This window comes from Mytilus galloprovincialis, chromosome 14 (genome assembly GCF_965363235.1).
Source record: "Mytilus galloprovincialis chromosome 14, xbMytGall1.hap1.1, whole genome shotgun sequence".
Lineage (NCBI taxonomy): Eukaryota > Metazoa > Mollusca > Bivalvia > Mytilida > Mytilidae > Mytilus > Mytilus galloprovincialis.
In genome coordinates this window covers 4,721,174-4,743,710 of record NC_134851.1, presented here as the reverse complement: position 1 = coordinate 4,743,710, position 22,537 = coordinate 4,721,174, and the positions used below count along the sequence as shown (strand labels likewise).

Below are 22,537 nucleotides of genomic sequence, written 5' to 3'. Positions count from 1 at the left end.
TTGATGTTTTATATATACGAATATGGCTGCAAGTAACCTCATTCAGATTTTTTTCCTACGTGAGGAAAGACCTTATTGGTTTTCTAATGTTTGTTTTTATTTTTTAAGTTTTTTTTTCACTTCTTAAGATTTAATACATGGATTATTGTTGTTTTTAACTATTTTTGCAGGCTTTCACAATGCATGTATCATAATTTCTCATTTCTTGAAGTCTATTTTTAAATTTTCAATAGGTCCCAAGTAATTTTTTTCTGAAATTTTTATGTTTCAATGTTTTAATTGTTAAATTATTTGTACAATTGCGATTTAATGCTAGATTTTTTTTATCGTTTCTGTTAAATTTGTTAACAATTTTTATATAAATTAGTGACGATTTAGAAATTGACATATTGTGAAGACACCTATCTATTGTCGAAAACTACATTTTGTTGTCCTGTAGATGTCCTGAGCTTATTTTGTCGTTCGATTGCTGTCTTATTGACATATAACCTACATATCCTACAGTTTTGGTTCCGTTTAGTGTACTTTTAAATCGGTGTATGAAAAATCATAACTGAAAAGGTTATTGAGTATAGATTAATTGCCTTTCTTTCCATCAATTATACACTTATACATGTATAGATGAAGATGAACCGAGGAGCGATGTACCTAAATTTGCAATATTACGTAAACAGAACCCCCCCCCCCCCCCCCCCCCCAAAAAAAAAAAACAACAAAAAAACAACCCAAAAAACCCACAAATTTCTCCTCCAATTTCTTTTCTTGAAGACATGTCACATATGCATTATCCAAATTATAGCACAGTACGGACATAGAGATTCTACCAATGTCATGTGTTAAACCAGAGACATATAGCACAGTACGGACATAGAGATTCTACCAATGTCATGTGTTAAACCAGAGACATATATATGTATATATGTCTCTGGTTAAACGAGTACATATTATTTGTTTCGAAAATCAAAATATGTGCGTCAACGACGATTTTTGTCGAACATGCGAGTTTTGTCGCAAAAGCGAGACATAGCGATCCTACATTCTGTCGTCGGCGGTGGCGTCTACAAATATTCACTCTGTGGTTAACTGAACGGTTTTTACGGGGTTTTTGAAATTTTAATAAATTTCTAAACTATCATGGATTTCTACCACACTTGGACAGAAGCATGTTTATGCTCATAAGATAGTATCTAGAAGTAAATTTTGTAAATAAAACGAATTAATTTTTCCATATATTACTTATAAATGCCAGGATACAATACATTCACTCTGTGGTTAAAGTTTTTTAAATTTTAATAACTTCTTAAAATATTTTGTAAAAAAAAAAATCCTGATTATCCGTATTTTACTTATGAATAGACTTAGTTTTTTTTTTCTGCCAGTAACATTCAATCTGTGGTTATTGTTATATTTTTTTAATTTTAATTTCTTGAAATATCCTTGATTTCTACCACAAACGGCTTGGACAGAAACTTGTTTTATATGTTCAGAAAATAGTATCCAGAAGTAAATTTTGTAAAAAAAAAATCATGTTTATCCGTATTTTAATTATAAATGGGCTTACTTTTTCTGCCAGTTAACATTATATTCACTCTGTGGTTAAAGTTAAAGTTTAAAAAAATTAATACTCTTCTTAATTAAAGTCTAATAAATCACTTATTAAACATCTGCCTGAAACCCAGTATCCATGATTAAAGGGAAACTCTGTTAGTTTTCCATTGCTGAAGAATATATTAAAAAGATCTTTACATGTCATTTTTTATATCAAATATATTATCAGACCTTTTTATGCTCGATTTGAGATCTTAAGTTTATTGTTCAACAAGGCTGTGGTCAAACAAATTTTATGAGTAGTTTTAATACCGAGGGTGTGTCTTGTTTTGTTATTTCTCATTGGTTTAAGTTTTAAGACCCTTCATTTTTGACCATTGGAAAACTTCCCGCCAAAGTGTTTCAAATAGCACTTTGTCTTCAAACGAACAAGATGGACACAATTTACAGAAGCAAAAGATTTACGATGTAAACTTTGAAACTGTTCGTGAAGCCACATAAACCCAAGGTAAATATTCACCCCTTGATATGCTTCCAAATTATTTTCATTATATGGATCATTCAGAACACCGCTTTCAAAATTTTTTCTCAAAAATTTTGGATATGAAAACAGAAGACCATCTGAAGAAATTTGAGAAGCTGGCTCGTGTTCATTTATCGTTCGAAATATGCATGAAATATTTGCGACTGGACGTTAAGCAACCAACAATAAACTAGACTGGGTTGATGCAGTCATGATTTGTCAAGTTTGCAATAGCAAATATATTGATGTTTGTGAAAGTCACACCAACTGAATATTCATTAATATAGATATATATAGCATATGTTTTGCTCAACTATCGATAGCAAAGTTTTGAAAATTTTTCTTTTTCTTTTTTTCGTATTTTACTGATAAATGGACTTATAATTTTTTTTTACAGTTAGCATGAAGATGCAGTCTGGGGTTGAAGTGTATATATGATTAAGCTATATTTCAAAAGGTAGAAGAACTTGATTCTTCACATCTGTCCTTGGTCCACTTTTTAGTTTATCAGTTTTCGTGGTCAAACTTAAAAATTTGAATGCAGGTGCTTTGAGCCTCATGCTTCAGATTTTACTGTTCTTTAAGAAGTTAAAAAGAATTTCCTTCTTTTTTTATCTGAGCAAAATTCAGTTACATATTTTTTTGCAATACTTTTGTCAGGTGAAAATATTTGGCTACACGGCTGGTTACTCAAGTGTGAAGTGAATACATTATCATGTGATCAACAGGTTTGAATTGGGCTTCATATTAGTTTAAATTGATCTTTACTTGGACAAACCCCTGTGTTTTTCCTTAAAATGTTTGGGGACATCAAATGAGTTCAAAGTTATAAAAGATTTAAGGTATCATTTATTTATCATAAATTTCTTTAATGTGATCTGTTTTGTTTGATTTACTACTAGAGATGTAAAACATCTTCTTAATGTCTGTGCATGTCTATATATACAAGTTTTACTTGAGTTACAGCATAGAGCTTTTACTTTAACCATTTAAGATTCATGATTGATTGTTGGTTGCATAATGTCCAGTGGCAAATATTACAAGAAGAATAGAGCTCACATTCATGTATCTGTCTAGGGAACAAATAACAGTTTAACCAATCAAATTTGGGTAAAGTTTTTGAACTGGTTGGCAAAACTTACTGAAAACGTCTATGTTGAAAACCTTGTATTGTAGGGTCAATAGACTCAAAAGTATTGAGTATATGGGAGCAACATTGCTAAATCAAAAAATTTCCCAACAAAACTTTAGGGAAGGTAGGGGTACAATAAACACACATACTTTTTTGTTTGCAACACATTTTCTGGAATAATTTTAATATTAAATGTTTCTTTTCAGTACTTTGACACTACAAACTTAGTCATCTAAAATCTAAATTGGTATTCAGATGCATCTAGGAAAGCAAGACAGTATATCAACTTCATTTCACAAACATGTTGATTTTCCCTTGATACAGTAGACCAAGTGAATGCAGGTATAGTCAAATAGTTTATTACAAAACTTAATCAATTTTATTTTTTTTACCATCCGGATTACTAGCAGGTTTATCTGATAATATATTGTACTATATGTATATTAGCAATTAGATTGTAAGTTTTGGTGGTGATCTTGACTAAATATACCTAAAAAAAAAATTCATAAATGTTTGAGACCGAAAGCTTCTGGATTAGTTTTTTGATGATGGATATCTCCAAAAATTCTTTTTGATAAACTTTTCTCAGATTTGACTATTATTATGATTTGGACATTAAAGTATACAGCGGTATTCATCTTTGATAGACCTAGTGCTACAGTTTAATAGGTAAACAAATAATATGCACACAGGAATTATCATATCCATTCAGAACACAAAATCAGTACATAGACAGCATAAATAAACGAACAAAAGAAAGGAACAGTGCTTTTATTGCTGTTCTTCATCTCATACATAATCAATTTGCACAAAATTTATCATTTTCACTCAAAAGTTAAAAAAAGTTTAAAAAAAAAATTAAATGTATGAAAATATACTTTTTGTTGCTATTGTTATACAAGTCATTTATACAGACATACATTTTATCAATGAAATTTATCATTATAAGTTATAATAAGGTAATATAAGTTAAGTACTCTTTTTTAGCTCACCTGGTCTGAAGGGCCAAGTTAGCTTTTCTCATCACTTGGCGTCCGTCGTTGTCGTCTGTAGTCTGTCGTCGTTAACTCTTACAAAAAATCTTCTCCTCTGAAAATACTGGGCCAAATTAAACCAAACTTGACCACAATCATCATTGGGGTATCTAGTTTTAAACATGTGTCCGGTGACCCGGCCAACCAACCAAGATTTATAAAGAATGATAAATAATAGAGTTTTAAGTTCCATTCTTTCATATTTATTAAAAAGAAATGATATTTTAGAGGAGCCAACAACTGAGCAGAGAGCAGAAGAGAGATTGATGACCTTGAAGAGTAAGCAATGTGAACAGTAAGACAGCTGTTAAGTATATCTGGGGTTACCAAATATTATGGTAAGAACCTCATCTATAATCAAACTTGGTGAGTATTCTTTTTGTTGGTTAGATATTATGCATCATTATGAAAAAAGGGGGATGTAGGGTATAAATCAACAAGGCAGCTACCCAATGAAAATAAATAACCAAAGACATCTACAGGTCTTCAACTATAGACTGATGTCAATCAAATGAACAGACTAACAAATTACTTACAAACACACCAATATCTGACCTAAGCACATGAGCATGTTGCAGGGTGAATTTTTTTTATATAAAGTCCACCCTTTTTGTGCAATGTCTAACCAAACTACAAAATTTCATACAGAAAACTTTTAAAATTTTGAATAAACTAATTTGTTCTTTAAAAAAAAAAATTGCCAGATGCAATTAACAAACAACAAAATATTTGGAAATCTTGACTCCCCCGCAAGAGAAAAATGTCACTCTTATTATTAAGGAAAATGGCCACTACCTCAATGGTCTTTAAAATTAATTCAGTTGCTCTGGTCATTTTTCTAAATTTAACAAGTGAATGGAGTTGTTTTGATGAAGCTTACTTTTAATCAATGGGAGATAACTGTGACCACAAGGATCATAATTCTGAAATCTTATCCTGAAATCCTGGGCTTAAAAACTTGAAATCCTGAGCTAGTCCCGAATTTAAATAAATTTAAATCTCGACATCTGGAAATTCGAAAAAAGAATTCCCGGATCTTGAAAGGGTCAATCCAAAAATCCCAAGCTTAAAAACACCCAATCCCAGAGTCCCGATAAAGGTCCTATCTACCCTCATATCTATAATTGAAATACAGAAATTGTTTACATCAAATTGCCTTTTGCCATGCTTTCATCAACAAAAGTTTTTTTTTACATTTTCCAAAATAAATTCCAAGGCCAAGATGTAGGATGCCATTCTTCTAACAAAATACCACAGCATGGAGACCCAAATCAGCACACTAAAATGTCCAATGTGTGTCCTACATCTTGAAATAAATATCATTTTATAAATGTTTAAATATCTTCAACAAAATTTTTTTTACTCATTTCTACTCTGTTGAGACTATTTTAGAGCACTGCACTTTGACTTTGACTAGACAAACAAAATGTTTATTGAAGTTGAATGGCCTTAGTTGAGGACATGGAAAGCATTTTGTCATTGGTGGTTGTTTTATGGGCTTTGACCTTTTGAGTCATAAAGACCTTATGTATGTTAGTTCTATTGAAATGTTCAATGCATTGTCAATGCTAAACATTTGATTGACTTTGACTGATTTTTTTTAGTTTCTGAAGAGTATAAATGAGTTTGAACAAAATGCAGCATAACTTTTTCTACATGATAAGAAGATTTGATTTTAATATTTTCACTAAATTTACTGTTGATAGCAAGGCTTATGGTTTGTGCAATACTAGAATACGCTTTTTTTCACAAGGAGCTTGTCACTTTCAATAAAAAAACATTAAAGAATCCATCAAATTTGTAAAGCTAAGCTTAAGGTTTGATATGTTACAAACATAGGAGCTTGAAATTGTTAAAAAAAATTACTGAATTATCTTGTGTATTTTACTCAGCTTCCATTCACTTTTTAAAAGTTTGAAAAAATACATTAAGATAATTTATCACTTAAAGAGGCATTTGCTATAAAAAAAAAAAAAAAAAAATAAATAACAGCACTTCATTTTTGATAAACATAAATTAAAATGGAATAATGAAGTAATGACCTGCAATTAGCAAGTAGATATAGGAAGATGTGGTGTGTCGAGTGCCAATGAGACAACTCTCCATCCAAATAACAATTTATGAAAGTAAACCATTATAGGTCAATGAACGTCCTTCAACACGGAGCCTTGGCTCACACCAAACAACAAGCTATAAAGGGCCCCAAAATTACTAGTGTAAAACCATTCAAACATGAAAACCAACGGGTAGCAGTCTGTTTAGTTAAATTTTGTAAAAATGAGCTAAAAACTTTGCATATTTATTATTTTTTTCCAAGACTATATAATTTAACCTCATTTTGGTCTGTATGCATGCAACATTTAATAGGTACCATTTTAGTAGAAGGTTGCACAGCTTGGTCAGATAATAAAAAGAACAGAATGTCAAAATAAAAAAATGAAACAAGGGAGCCACCGCACACAACAGGTTTGGTGACTGGTTTTTCCAACAAAAAATATGAATTTTATACAAAATTGAAAATAATGTCAGAGACAACAACCCAACCAAAGAGCAGAAAACAGCCAAAGGCCACTAATGGCTCTTCAACTCCACCAGAAAATTCAGCATCAGGAGGCAGGATTCAGCAGGCCCTACACAAAAATGTGTACCAGTTCGGTAAAAGTGGATGTCATACTAAACTCAAAAACATATAATGAACTAAAATTAAAAAAACATACAAGACTAACAAAGGCCAGAGGCTTCTAACTATAGACAGGTGCATAAATACAGTGGGTTAAACAGGTTTGAGAGATCACAACCCACACCTATACCTCTAGGAGCCAATGTAGAAAAAACAAACACACAGCAATTCACACAGTAAAACTCATTTAAAAAAGAAGTCTGTGTCCCATGTCAGAAAAGGTAACATAAGAAACAGACTAACTAAGCCCAAATGGCAATAGTTTTGGTATTTTTACAGCAGTTACAATGCTAAATTTCATGGCACAATAAAGTAAAAAAAGTTGATTAAAAAAAAAATAATTTAATTTTGAATTTTACTTTAAAGAAAATAAAATAAAGTTTAATTGATATTATTCTTTTATGCCCGTATGTAATTTTGTATATTTATTTATGTTTCATTTCAGAGTTCACCAACAGATTTATAATTCTATAATTTTGATTTTTGCAGATTGCAGCAGGGGGATGTTACAGTCATAGACCTTGAATAGACTCCGTTGTACTAGGCCAGGGAGGGTAGCGCATAGTTTCCGCAGCACTATACAATAGTAACAAGATCACTCTACCATGAGCTTGTTAAAGGGCCCGTTTGATGAAAGTGACACCAACGTTCTCCAACACACTACAGATTTTTTTTGCAGATGCAGCCAAGAGGATGTTTCAGTCATGGACTCATTTGATGGAAGTGACACCAACGTTCTCCAACACTAATAATTTACATTTTTGTTTTTGTTTTAGATACAACCTCAGTCATACGACCCCAGAGTATGGCTCGGTTGTAACAGATGAAGAAAAGTGGCATATAAATTTCTGTATGTCCATTTCTTTGTATAAAAGTGACAAATTACTAATCTTTCTTATTCATATCCATTTCAGAGTTCTTACAAAGATGTATAGGTATACAATATTTATTATTTCTGTCTTTTTGTGTATTTTTGTCATTGAGATAAAACACACAGAAAAAATCAATTAGAAGTATTAACTGGTGTACAAATTTGAGAAGGAACACAAGAAATATCCTACCTCACAAAATTTAACACACCAGACATCTTAATTTTCCCCTTTTTTCAATGAAGCAGCACACACAGTGTAATCAACAAGGTATCCATGTCCTGGAACATCTGGGAATAGCATATCTCTAATGGTATTTCCATAATATAATCCTCAAAATTCAAACAGTGAGGTATAATGATTAACAAGATCATACATAAAAAAGGAAGATACCAAAGGGCCAATCTAAACCCATGTGGTGAAAAAAGACATGACAACACATAAAAGAAGTGACGGAAAATTGTCTACACTGATAACAAAATATTGTACAGCAACAACCCAACCAAAGACCCGAGAGGTTCTCAGTCACCAATCAGCAACCAAACTAAAGAGCCAGGGATGATCTCAGGCACCAAGCACCAACCTTTCCAAAGAGCAGGGATGATTTCAGGCACAACACACCAACCTTACCAAAGACCAGGAATGATCTCAGACACCAAGCACCAACAAAAAAAAAAGGGTGATCTCAGTCACCACAGAATGGTAGCAAGTATTTGATATGTTAAATTATTTACTAATTGTTTAAGTTAAATGTTTTTTTTTTTCATTCTTTGCTCCATTTTTTCTATAAAAAATTGTCAAAATGCAACATGAATTTTTTATGTGTTTTTTCATCTCTTTCTTCAAAATGTTTTACTTAATATAATAGGTAAATAATTTATTGAATAGAAAAAAAAAATTGGAAATGTTAATTTACTTTAATCAACAAATGAAAAAAGAAATGTTCAAACCTTTTTCTTGCATAACCAAATTATTAAATGTGTTAAAAAAAAAGATTATAAATAACAAATTTCTATATTTTTTGGAGTAAATTAAGATATGCTTCTATGAATTTTTACAATTGAACTGTTAAATTTTTTTAATAATTTATCTTTTTTTTACAGAAAATATAAGGTAAAATAACAAATAATGACTCGGGTATACATGAAAACACTGATATCTTGAATGACAGTAGCATAGGTGGATCCAGGGAGCCTTGCCCCCCCTTTTGTGGGAAGATTATATAAGGAATCACTGTAGCATGACTGAAGCGGCCCCCTCATGAAAAGTTCTGGATTCGCCACGGCGTAGTGAAATAAAAATTAACTAAATTAAAAGGGGAGGTAACTCGTATGAAATGAGGGTTTCGATACGATATGGTATTTCAACTAAGTGATGCAATTTTGCTCTAAATTTGTGAAGTAAAATTCAGGTACACTATGCAAAGATCAAAATTCATGTATATTTTACTCTTGGGAAAGTTGAGGGGGTACATTATTAAACCTAGGGTATTTTATTATTAATATATACTGCTTAAATGTGATGCTATCTGAATTGAAATCAGTTTGCCCAGGTGAAAAAGCCTCCTCCACTATTTTATGGTAGAAGCATTTTGTAATTGGGAGAAAATGTGATTGAATTTGATTCTGAATTTCTGAAATTAGTTAATATTTATATATAAAACAAAATCATTTATGATTATCACAAATATTCACCATCTAAATTTTTAACAATGTTTCTGGATTATTAGATGAGCCATTTTTAATTATAAAAGTTTTCCTCATTTTATTTATTACAGAAGCCAAATGATCATTTGATTTATAATAGCCAAGTACATAACACCTTCTTTTTTATTCTCATAATTAAAAAAATATCTAGATAAATATGCCGATATAAATACAAGTGGTACTTATTACATTCTTGTCGGGGGATTCTTGAATAATTTTCATTTCATATTTAAAACTTCCCAAAAAGTATTTTCTTTTAGAACATATTCAGTTTGCATATGTAAATGACAGTATTTTTAGTAAGCATTTCCTGAGAACGATGTAGTTAGAATTTTTACCAGAAAAATGGGGCATTCAATAGTGATAAAATTGAGAATGGAAATGGGGAATGTGCCAAAGAGAGAACAACCCGACCATAGAAAAAAACAACAGCAGAAGGTCACCAACAGGTCTTCAATGTAGCGAGAAATTCCCGCACCCAGAGGCGTCCTTCAACTGGCCCCTAAACAAATATATACTAGTTCAGTGATAATGAACGCCATACTAATTTCCAAATTGTACACAAGAAACTAAAATTAAAATAATACAAGACTAACAAAGGCCAGAGGCTCCTGACTTGGGACAGGCGCAAAAATGCGGCGGGGTTAAACATGTTTGTGAGATCTCAACCCTCCCCCTATACCTCTAGCCAATGTAGAAAAGTAAACGCATAACAATACGCACATTAAAATTCAGTTCAAGAGAAGTCTGAGTCTGATGTCAGAAGATGTAACCAAAGAAAATAAACAAAATGACAATAATACATGAATAACAACAGACTACTAGCAGTTAACTGACATGCCAGCTCCAGACTTCAATTAAACTGACTGAAAGATTATGATTTCATCATATGAACATCAGGCACAATCCTTCCCGTTAGGGGTTTAGTATCATACCATCATAACATATATGAAAAGAACAAAACCCGTGTCATGCCAACAACTGGTTTTTGAATAAATGTGTTTAGTTCCGATGCAAAGACCCTATAAGTGAATCAATATTAACGCCATATGATGTATAGATACAAATTAGAAAGTACTATAAAAACTGGAAATTAAATGGAAAACGCAGAAAGAAAATTGATTTGATTTGGTTACAACATACACAAAAAGCATCCCCAGTTATTTAACCATTGAACAAAATTTTCTTCTGGAATGCAGTTAAATGATTTGCCCATCAATTTCAGTAGTTCAATTTGGCATACTTTAATATGCAACAACATTTGAAGCTAAAAAAGAGGTTGGAGATTAACCCAGAGTGGATTGCCCACTTATTAAATTTTTTAATTTTTTGTCAAATTGATCCATGTAGAAATGGTGATAGTTGAAATAACTTTGGATGAGGTTTATTAAGTTGTAAAACATTTAAGGTCTGTGGGTCCAATGATCAATAGATATTAATAAAACATTTTAAAACATTGTCTTGTTTGCATTGTCAGTGCTTTTGGGTGGTTGAAATTGGGTTGGCCAAAATATTCATGCAGTTTTTTTGTGGTACACTAGTTAAAAAAGATGAAACTGAAATTTCAGATTTGTAATTAAACAATTTCCCCAATATTTTTACTGTTTTCAATACATCTTGATTGTCCAATTGGAGAATAACATAGTACATTTGTACTTGAAACTAAATTTAGGTCAGTCATCTGCATTTAAAATTTCATTGCTGAACATTAATGTTCATCTTTGAAAGTTGTTTTTGAAGACAAAACAAATATCAAATTATCATTTCAGAAATACATTGAACTTGGAGCGCTGCGTCTCTTACTAACAGTTTCTTTTTGGTGTAGCTTGCAGTAGGGGCTGGTTGTTTCTTTTGTTTTTTCATTGGTTCTTTGAATGGTGTTATGGTTTTCAAGTGTTCAGGATATGGTGTTCTGCTTTCAAGGGAATCTTTATATGTAATTCTGAAATGAAAGTATTTGATATTTGTTTGGTCATTTAAATATTTGAAAAAAATATGATTTGGAGCTTAAAGCTATTTAAACTTTAAATCTGTAAAAAAAAATGTATAATTTTCGAAACAATGTCAAAAGCAATTAAATGTCTTAAATCAAATTCTAAATTGTATTTGACATATTATGATGTATTGGAAACCCAAAAATTAAATATATATTTGTATCTTAGGTTGAATTCAAATACAGTATTGTGAAAAATGTCCCAAAATGTTATTTACTTGAGTGTCAACAAAATTATTTCAGGGTATCTGTTTCTTTAAAGCACTTGTAATAGTGAAGTAAAAGTAACATTTCAAAATTATAATCTAATTGGATGCATCTTTTATCTATAAAAATCACTTAAATCTTTAACCAAATGGGAGGAACAATTAATTAAATCATTTCAAACCTGGGGTTACACTCCCCCCCCCCCTAAAAAACCCAACAAAAAACAAACTTCATTCCGAGTTATCTAAAACTATCATCATTTCCCAGAGTTATTTAAATAATCATCCCTAGTGTTATATAGTAGTAAAATCTGTTTTGCGGCGGATATCTCATTCTTGGGTTAATTTTACAACTCTAATCCCCAATAATATGCTTTCATTCAGACATTTTACAAATTCTCCATACAAATCCCCAAAAAATAATCTTGTGAAAAACTAAAATTTGTGGTTCACATGAATAAAAAATAAAAAACTTTCAATAATAATGAATCCACAGTATTCACGTTTTGCTTGCAACATACTTGAAATCATGTTTCATCATGAAGCCTCAAATGTTGTATATAAGCCTTTGACTTTAGTTGAAAAAATGAGACATAGCGATCCTACATTCCGTTGTCGGCAGCGTCAGCATATTCACTCTGTGGTTAAAGTTTGAAATTTTAATAACTTAATTAAATTCTCCTGGATTTGTACCAAGTTTGGACAAAATCTTGTTTATGATCATAAGATAGTATCCAGAAGTAAATTTTGTAAAAATAAAATTCCATTTTTTCTGTTTATCACTTATATATGGACTTAGTTTTTCTCCTGAGAAACATTACATTCACTCTGGTTATAAAGTTTAAAGATTTTTAATAACTTAATTAAATTCTCCTGGATTTGTACCAAGTTTGGACAAAATCTTGTTTGTGATCATAAGATAGTATCCAGAAGTAAATTTTGTAAAAATTAAATTCCATTTTTTCTGTTTTTCACTTATATATGGACTTAGTTTTTCTTCAAGTTAACATTACATACAGTCTGCTGTTAAAGTTTTTTTTTAAATTTATTAGATTCATAAACTATTCTGGATTTTTACCAAACTTGAACAGATGCTTCTTTCAATCAAAAGATAAGAAAAAGACTAGGGATTGCTACAGTGAATCAATAAGATAGACATATTTTGGTTCCTATGGGTCCTTCATCAGGATTGAAACTGAAGGAGAGTACAGAATTCTGTAATGTTAATTTGCATTTCACAATGACACCATCAGGATAAATTACAAATAGGGAGTGAAGGTAGATGTGAACTTTAACTGGATCAAGAATGTTAAATAAAATATGTTTTTGTAATTTTGGACGACATTTGACTTGCAATTATGTACCATTTACGATGCTGGATGTAGTACAGACTTGCTTACCGTACTATTTCAACACTGGAAGAAGTATGTTTGTCTGAGCGAAGCCAATTGGAAGCATGTACCTCATGGTGAAGCTAATTGGGAGCATATACCCTCTGTCTTGTTGCGAAGCTGATTGGAAGCAGTACATATATACCTCTGTCTGCTAAAGCTAATTAGAAGCAGTACCCCCGACAGAGTGGTCCCAATTAGAGGCAGTAACTCTGAGCGAAGCCAATTGGAAGCATGTACCTCTGTAAAATTTGATTAAACACTATTCAACAAATTTTATTTAACATTCTTTTTAAACTTTCCTCCCATTATTACATTCTTTTATTTTTTATTTATTATTTTTCCTCCTGTTGACATTGTGAAGTGCAAATTATCACTTCACCATTTTGTACTCTTTTATTTTTATTCTGATGAAGGTGCCATAGAAATTAAAACATGCCAATAAAATTTAATTACTCCAACAATCCCTGAAGTATTGTTATAAGAATTATCATAAGTGAATCTTTTATAGACAATTTAAATAAAAAAAATACTATGCATTTTGCAGAACTGTAAATGTAAAATACCATTAATACTTTTTGTCCAGCCTTCAACTTTAGTTTAAATAAATGAGACCTAGCCATCTTACATTCTGTCAGCGGCGTCGTCGTTGCCGATCATATTTTACTTATAAATGCCAGGATACAATACATTCACTCTGTGGTTAAAGTTTTTAGAATTTTAATAACTTCTTAAAATATTTTAGATTTATAACTTGGACAGAAGCTTGTTTACAATCAAAAGCTATTATCTAGAAGGAAAATTATTTAAAACTTTGTTCCTGTATTTCCGTATTTTACTTATAAATGGACTTACTAAACCTTAAATACAATCTGAAGTTAAAGTTTTTAAAACATTTATTAGATTTATAAACTATCCTGGATTTTTACCAAACTTGGACAGAAGCTTCTTACAATCAAAAGATAATATCTAGAGGGATATTATATTGATTTTTTTCCCCTCATTTTTGTTGAGCCTGGGATTAACAGCAAAAGTCGTTGAGACACTGGGTTCTGGGGAACCCTTACAATTTTTTTGATGATCGATGCAATTGAATCAGAACATAAACTAGTTTGAACCCTGCCTTTTATCCTGGGTGGGAGCCCCCTCTCTTTAGAAATGGCTTGAACCACCCCTGGGGTTTTAAATAATTGCTTTTTTATCATTTGAAGATGGAAAAAAAACTATTTATGTTATTACATGGGATTTGTTTCCTCTATAAATGGCCAAAAAGAGCTATTTCCTGTCTGTGTATTGACTGGAGCTAGTTCTGACTGTTATCCTCCATTTAAGGAACCAGTCATTCCAAGAGTTACCTTGTGCTAGTCCATCTCTATTAATGTCAAGATATCAGTGATTTCTCTTCTTTTTAAACAGAGGTTTTTTTACATCACCAATTAATATGATACATGTATCAAACTTGATTTGGGAACAAAAATGTTTCTTTTGAATTGTAAATTTTGGAACTTTTTTCTTCAGTTATTAAAGTTTAAAATTTAATGATTTTTATCACATGCAATTTGAATTTGGACAATTGTTTTTTTTATTCAAAGAATCAGCATTTTTTTACCATTTCTTTAGTTCACAATTTTTCTTTCTAAATTTGGTCCTAAAAAGATTTTCTACTTCATACCACTATTTTGCATTTGATAAATTTGTATTTTATATTTTCAGTGTTTCTTGTACCATCAAAACTTCAATGAAAGATTGCACTCATGTTGAAGTTGTGTAACTCCTAGTATGAAATTGTTTGAGGAATTTTCCCCACTTTTATTAAAATTTACAGACGGTACCAGTTATGTGTAATTATAACTTAACTGCAGTTTGAAATGTTTATAATTTTTCTAATTTTTCTTGAATTGGGAGCTTTTTATCTAAAAATGTTTTTTAAGAAGGTAACAATTTTTGTTTCGAACTCATATCTTTAGAACCCTCATAATTAGCATGCAAATTGATTAAGATTGATTGTCATCACCAATTTTGACCTTTTAAAAATTCCATATACCGTATTTAAATTTCAGTATTTAAATGACCATTCTCCATTGTTAAAGGAAAATACGAATTTGCACAACTCAGCTACTTCAGGCCTTGAAGGCATAAAACTTTGCTCAGTAATCAGAGCACAAAAATGATGCTCGAACAATGAAATCCAGCAATTTGATTGGTTAATTGATTTTCGAGTCTGAGTACCAGTCTGAAGGCCAGGCTATGATCAATTTTTGGAGTATAATTTTCATGCGTATGATGTGCATGATGATAAACTTAAAAGAATGGATATTTTATCAAAATGCTCCAAAATATTAGAAAATGTTTGTGATTTATAGGTGTTAGCCAATTACTATTCTGTTCCTTTTTATTACCTCTTTTTTTAGGTCTTTACATATCAGATGTCTCCAAACTAATACAAGAGCTATTATTTAGAGCTCTCTAAATAAAAGAAAGTACAGGTTACCAATTTAAAAGCACATCTGGTATTTTTACTGTATTTTATGTATGAATTAAAAATATTATTTGTATGTTACATTGAGAATTACTTCAACTGACATGAATGGAAAAAGAAAATATCGTGAGATGCTTTGGAACATTCTTGGAACAATTGTACACTTGATTAAATACAATGGAAAGGACATTTCGTTAAGTGCATAAATTGTATTCCGTGAACTGACCAGCACAAAGAATTATGTTGAAAAGCATGAAAAAGTAACCATGGTAGCAGCTCCAAGGAAGATGGTTAAATAAATCTTCAACAAAGTCTGAGGCTTTACCAAGAAAATAAGAAGGCAAGTTTAATTAAGTCAAACAAGTTCCATACATTCTATACATTATTTGATAAAAAGTGTATATTTAGAGCATACAACGCAGTTACAGTGGAGAAAGTGATGTTGCTAACGTAAAATGTTATTTTTTACCTTTCAATGGGAGATAACTCATTGTAAAATGTGCAGATGATTTACCTTTATGAACAATAAAATATGTTTAAACCATTATTTTTGTGGAGTTGAAATTCAATAAGTAAATTTATAAGACTTTTTTGTAATTTTTCATCTTTTACATTGATTTTACAGCTATTGATGTTATACTTTTGTGTACACGTAGTCAGAAATCCGAACAATATTGGTAAATGTAGGGGAAATGGAAATATAAAGTATATAAATTGTCAATTTTTATATTTTAGGTTCTTTCTGTGAGATGTTTTCATGGTGTGGGAATAAGACTTGATGGTCTAATACAGCTAATATATAGGTAGGTACCAGTATACAGTTTCGAAAAGAAGAAAGAAAAAAAAGATAAATGTAGTACATGTATAAAAATAATTAGATCCATTTTTTGCTTTCCTTGCCTTGATATAATCACACTAAATTTCTGTTATTTATTTCTACCCTCTCTTTTGATATCAGTACAAATACAATGTATAGTGTAAATTGAAGGATCTAACATGATTATTTGGTTTGTTATGTTGTTGGATTGCTGTCTAGTCAATATGTTCTCAACATCTAGTACATGCATATAACCCATTTCTTTATAATTTTAATACAGTAACAAGTGATCCTTTTAAACCATTTTATTAATAATATGACAACATTTTATATTTCAGATTAGCTTCACAGCTTGTCTGTAAGGATTGAAGTTGGGAATGGGCATTGGAGCTGGCTTTTATGGTAAGAACCAGTACATAAATTAATGAATTATTCAGCAAAGAGCATGTACAAACCTTAATAAGTTCTTCATTATGCTAAGAAGTATTATACTTTAATTATTCAGAGAAGTAGTATACTCTAATTTTTATTAAAACTATAATCGTATATATAATCTGGAAGGAGGACATTAGGAGGTATGAAGATAAATAAAGGAAATAAAAAATATACTGTTACTTAGAAAATCTGTTTTCTAAAATTGTCTCCATATATAAAGTAAAGAAGATCATTGTCAATGAAATAACTCTTCCAGAGACCAAATGACATGGATGTAAGCAACTAATGGTCACTGTATGGCCTACAACAATGAGCAAAACATATACTTTACAATTAACTATGAAACAGAAAGTAGACGACATGAAAAAATGTGAAACAATTCAATCAAGAAAACCAACAGCTAGATTTATTATGAAACAATGAAATAATAACAAATATGTTGGACAACAACCAACTACTTGTCATCCCTTGTTTGCTAAAGAAGACTGGTTGTTTGTAAATGCATGTCAACACATCACTTTAAAACAAAGTAAATCAATTTTCTATGCATCATCAGTTCAATAACCAGTTACTGATCCCTTTGCATTGAATATTGTTCTGACAGATATTAGAATGCATATTTCTTTTTCAGGTGACTTCAACTGTGGCTGCAGGAAATTATTGTGCAATACAACTGAAACAAAAAAGAATGTAATTCAGACTGTTTTTGTGTATGTTTGAAAAAAAAATTATGATTTTTATCACAAATAAAAAAAAATAAAATGTAAAGATTCTCCATTTTCAGCAAGACTGGAAGTTGTATGCTAAATTGATACTTCAGAATTTTACAATATTACTTGTAGACTTTCTTGAGACCAATTTTACAATATTACTTGTAGACTTTCTTGAGACTATCTTTATAATGGTCCATGTGTATTCAAAACATTTCCATTAGGTTAAGAATGGAGAATCTAAAAAGATAAAAAAAAGAAATGTATTTTTTTATTTTTCTTATTTGTATGATAAATATTTTTCCAATGTTTTGTTATTTTTAGTATTGTGTTTAGATCAAACAAAATATTTCAAAATAATCATAGTAAAGAAACATCCTGGTGAAAAAAGATTGATGGATTTTTAGTGTTAACCACCACTTTCAGCAATATTGATTATATCTTGGTGACCAATTTTTTAATGGTTGAGAAAGTCAGAGTAATGGGAATGAACCACCAAGGTGCTAATTATTTTTTGTAAATGTTTGAATATTTTATATCAAATTATTTATTTTTAATTATAGCTCTACCATTTTGTATTTTTTTTAGATATAGCAATGATGTGGAGTCCCAACAGGTGAAATTTTTTGGCAATGGGAGGTAATAAATGATTCCCCTGTTTAACTCCTCATTCTTGAAATTTCCTCATGGTAGGGAATATATAACTATTTACTTGATTTTCACATTTGTTTTTGCTTTGATATCAGATTCAAATGCATACTAGCTAATACAAAAAAATGTATTGACTGTTATTTAGAGTTCTGTAAATAAAAAAAATGTAAACAGAGGTCTAGATAATAGTTTTGAGGGTGGGAAAAATCATGGGTCATTACGGGTAGAATTGATTTGGTGAAATTTTCAAGATATGTGATTAATTGAGAGTGCATCTGATATTTTTTATTTATTTCTATAAATAATGTACCAAAAACTGAAAGATTGCAATTAAGATAATGATGACAGCCACCCTGGCAGCCAGGAGAGCAGCTCAAAGGAAGATGGTCAATAAAATCTTCAACCAAGTCTGAGGCTTAACCATGAAATTGAGAAGGCAAGTTTATTGAAGTCAAACAATTTCTAGAACAATTTCTATACATTTTCTAGAAATACATGTGTATAATTGTTAAAAAGTTCATATTCATCTTTATTTTCTGCATGAAAAACATCTTTGAAGAATTTATTTACAAGTTTAATATTTTGAGATAGCAGGTACATTAACAAGAATTTCTATTACAATTACGAGAGTAAATCCTGAGATAGGAATCAACTTTCAAGAGGAGACTAGTTTAATTAACAGCAAGATTTGTTTATTCAATGGGAGACAACTCATTTTCATTATTCAAAGTAGTTGAGTGCAGAATTCAAATCATAAACCTTTGACTATTTTGGTTTGTTTTTCAATCTTTTATATAAATATTACAAAATAGGTGAATGTTAAACTATTGGTACATAAAGTGTGAAATCAGAACAATTTGTAAAGTAATCTTTAGGTTGACATATAAATTAGTTTGTAAAATTAATAAAATTGTATTAATTTCTTTTTAGATACTTTCTGTGGCATGTTTTCATGGTGTTGGGAATAAGACTTGGTGGTCTAATACAGCTAATATATAGGTAGGTACCAGTAATATTAATCCTGTTTAAAAGAAAATAATACTATAAATAATATTATTTGGAAATAAATACTGACTTTAGGGTTAAAGGTATATAAGAGTTTGATCAACAGTATACTCTTTATTTTATGAGTACCATATATGACAATGTTCACTTGGCAAAATATGGCCTTAGTAAAGATTTTAAATTTCAGCATTTATCATAGAATATCAAAAAATGCCCCATCTGGTTCTTCAATGGATATCTTTCAAAAGACTTAATGCAACATAAAATAAATCGCTTCTTTATAATACATTGGAGACTCTATAATTAACTATATTGACAGATTTCAGTAAAATGAAGTCGCAAAAATAAGAGTTTTCACATTCATTGATATGGTTTTTTTTTTAAATTGAATTTTATTATATACCCTTAAGATTATTTTGATAAAATAATTGACTTAACTTTATTTCTTTTCAGTTGAAAGTGTAACAGTTGCTGCCTTGTATGGTAAAATCCTCAGACAATAATCCTGCAAACAATCGGATGAACTGTTACTATCTCTATTGGAACAATCTGTAGACAGTAGTCTTGTAAGCAGAATGAGTTTTTAACAAATTGTATTTTTATTGCTGTATTGAATTTCAAATTATAGAATTTTTTTTATTTATATTACTTGCATTCAATTATTGTTTTGTGATTGATGAAAAATTAAACTGAAATTATTGTTATTTGAGGGGTTCCAAAGGTATGCCATATGGTTTCTCAAAGTACCCACAAGACGTACATAGGTTTACATATATTTTTAAGTTATGTACCATGTAAGCCTTACAAGTGCTTTGTGAAATGAATTTTGTCGGTTACAATCCAAAATAGTAGGATTTTGATGGCCAAACACTATGAAAAGCTAATATGAAACTAGTCCCCTGTTAAATATTTTAACTACTAAGTTTTTGACCCCAAATAAAAATGTTTGGGTTTTGGGTTGGGTTTTACTCAACTGACTGCCTAAGAGGGGACCAGGCCAGCCCAAGTGATTCCCTTTATAATATAACAATTTTTTTCCCACAAAAGGGGGGTGGGGACCCTCTAAACCGCCTCTGTAATGGGAAGATTTGTGTTTTCTGTCTGTTTGTCCATCATCATCTCTCATCCACGGCTTATAAACTATTGGTAGATTTTCATTGAAACTTTCAGATTATCTTCTGCAACTAATGGCAGTGTGTATTTTATTTTATTATAATGAAATTTTGGGGTTCCCAATTGAAAGAATGGACCTTTTAAATACTTTGTTTTAACTTTTGGAAGCATCTCCTAAAATGAGTTCCTCATATGAAGGATAGGAATAGTTTGAATATTTTTTATCATGTTTTTATCCTGCTTTTAATCTTGTTTTAAAAAGTTAGATCTCATTATGACAAAATTGTCATTGACAGTAATACAAATTTTCAATATATTCTACTTCAAGACAATAGTATATTACCACTGTAGCTTTGAAGTATATATAAGGTTTGCTATAACAACATTTGTGTTTATATGATTTTATCTGATTTTAGTGGTTTTTATCTGATTTTATTTGTTTTTATTGTAAAATCTTGTTATACCAAGCCTTAATATGATTGGGTTTGTTCGGAAACTAAAAAAAAATACTTTTACATGCAGATATTTATTTTCATAATGAGATCTGACATTTTTATGCTTTTAACTCTCTGTTTAATTCATAAACATTCTATTTCACCCTTCAACTATTGATGCAGTCCTTGGAAGATTGATCAAATTGTTAGATTTGTGGATGCAAGTTGAGAATCTGCTCTAACTAAATCTATGTTGATATCAGCTGAACTAACCTATCCTTCAATATGAGTAATAAGATATAAGAAAAGAAAAAATCCATTCTTTCATTAGAGAATCTTTAGAAGTTATAAAAAATAGTACACAATGTCGGCAGAGACTGAAGATTATTTGAAAGTATCGGGAAAGTCCCATTTAATCTTGATAATTGTGGGTTAAAGTTGTAGATGGATGAGCAAACATATCATACACTGAATCACTATACCACATTCCGGCCTAATGCATAAATCAGACTATAAAATAATAACTGAACACTAGTTATCTCCCTTCCTGGGTTCCATAAATAAATATAAAAATATACTACTTAATTTTAAAAACAAATAGCTTAGAAATTTGGAAGGAGTAAAGAAACTATATAGTTTAAAACAGCTTGAGGTTAAAAATGTGAATGAATGAAATGTAATCTGTTCACTGGAGGATCCAGAAATTTTCATAAAGGGAAACAAAGGGAGGGGTGCTCACCGATTGTTAGAGGGGCCTCCTCCAGTGGTACTTCAGTGATTTCCTAAATAATCAACCAAATTTTTCCCACCTCTGCTATTTCATTGGTAATCTAATCATTTTTGCACCGATCAAGATATTTAGTTTGTTTTAATTACCCAGTAAATAAGTTGAGTAATTCTCAAAAAATAATTTGTACATGCAGGTTTTAATATTTTTATATTATAGCTTTTACCACAGTTTTACTTTGTATAAGAATTGTATTGTTTTTGGATGTCATTTTTAAAAGTTGAGACAAACTGAGGATTCTTTTTTTATATGGAATTCTATTATTTATTTATAAGTTAAGTAACTAGAAAGCCTTAAGTTTATATATTAAACAAAGAATAGTCACTAAATGATTACAAAATTTATTACATGTATCAAAAAATTTACATGATTTTATTTTAATTCATAAACTTTTATACTTAATTATATAGACTAAGAAATTACATTTGGATAATTCCCCCTAACAACCAGGAAAATAGATAGTATCCTCAGTACTGTCATTTATTTACATTATTGTAATATTTTGCTACTGATACCAAACCCATAATGCAGATCCTTTTCCTCCTTTTTATTTAAAGATAATATACAACCGTGATCAAAAGCATATCACAAGTAACAGTTTGTTTGATATTTACACACATCTTAAAAGAAGCAGCTTGTGTTTGGTTTCATTTGGTTATTTTGTATCATGTAGGATCATAATAATTGGTAATTAAAATTTATTTGGAAAATCATCTTATCTTAATTGTATCTGGACGACAAGTAAAGGGGGAAGAGGTTTCTGTGGCCGAGGGTATGACACATGCAGATGCTTTAATTATATTTATTTATATTTAATTAATATATTTATTTATATTTAATTATATTTCCATCACTTGGCGTCTATCATCATCATTGGCTTGGCAGTGTATCATTAGCAGAACTTAGGGATACTTAACAGGGTTGTCTTTTTTAAAACTTTATTGTCCAAATTTAAGGTGCTGGATAGCTTCATATTTGTATGGTCTTTTTATTTGACTAGTTACCCCATTTTTATGTGTAATAT

The 22,537-nt window shown here is 30.3% G+C and overlaps 2 long non-coding RNA genes across 2 annotated transcripts; both read left to right on the top strand.

The window, feature by feature from the left end:
- Window positions 1–1,933: 1,933 nt before the first annotated feature.
- Window positions 1,934–5,550, top strand: LOC143059582 (uncharacterized). The gene is made up of 3 exons (XR_012973523.1): window positions 1,934–2,056; window positions 3,410–3,545; window positions 4,466–5,550. It is a non-coding gene; the product is annotated as an uncharacterized LOC143059582 (long non-coding RNA).
- A 9,771-nt stretch (window positions 5,551–15,321) lies between these two features.
- Window positions 15,322–22,226, top strand: LOC143059581 (uncharacterized). Its single transcript, XR_012973522.1, has 6 exons — window positions 15,322–15,901; window positions 16,297–16,364; window positions 16,717–16,780; window positions 17,445–18,610; window positions 19,105–19,173; window positions 19,633–22,226. It is a non-coding gene; the product is annotated as an uncharacterized LOC143059581 (long non-coding RNA).
- The last annotated feature ends 311 nt before the right edge of the window (window positions 22,227–22,537 follow it).